The sequence below is a fragment of the Crocuta crocuta genome, unplaced genomic scaffold (assembly GCF_008692635.1).
Source record: "Crocuta crocuta isolate KB4526 unplaced genomic scaffold, BGI_CrCroc_1.0 scaffold944, whole genome shotgun sequence".
NCBI lineage: Eukaryota > Metazoa > Chordata > Mammalia > Carnivora > Hyaenidae > Crocuta > Crocuta crocuta.
Window position 1 is genome coordinate 570456 of NW_027528243.1, and position 646 is coordinate 571101.

Here is a 646-nt window from a genome sequence, read left to right on the forward strand (position 1 = left end):
AGCCCGATGCGGGGCTCGAACCCATGAACCGCGAGATCATGACCTAAGCGAAAGTCGGACGCTTAACCGACTAAGCCACCCAGGCGCCCCTGTTTTATTTATTTTTGAGAGACGGAGAGAGAGAGCATGAACAGGGAGGGACAGGGAGAGAGGGAGACACAAAATCCGAAGACAGGCAGCAGGCTCTGAGCTGGCTGTCAGCACAGAGCCCGACCTGGGGCCCGAACCCACGAACTGTGAGATCATGACCTGAGCCGAAGTTGGATGCTTAACCGACTGAGCCACCCAGGCGCCCCAGGCTTTCTTTTTTTTTTTTTTAATATAAAATTATTCCAGCCCCTTCACCTCATCCACGGTTTCACTTTCCACAGTTTCAGCTACCCGCAGTCAGCTGAGGTCCAGAAGCGGATGTTCCCCTATCTGACGCAGCGTCAGAAGGTCGGTAGTGGCCTCTCGCTAGGTCACAAAGCCTACATCCTTCCCCTCCCTTCATCTCGTCACGTAGGCATTTTATCATCTCACATCATCACAAGCAGGGGGAGTGCAGTACAATAAGATATTTTGAGAGGGAGAGAGAGAACATATTCACATACATTTTATTACAGTACATTGTGAGACTTGTTCTACTTTAGTATTAGCTATTATT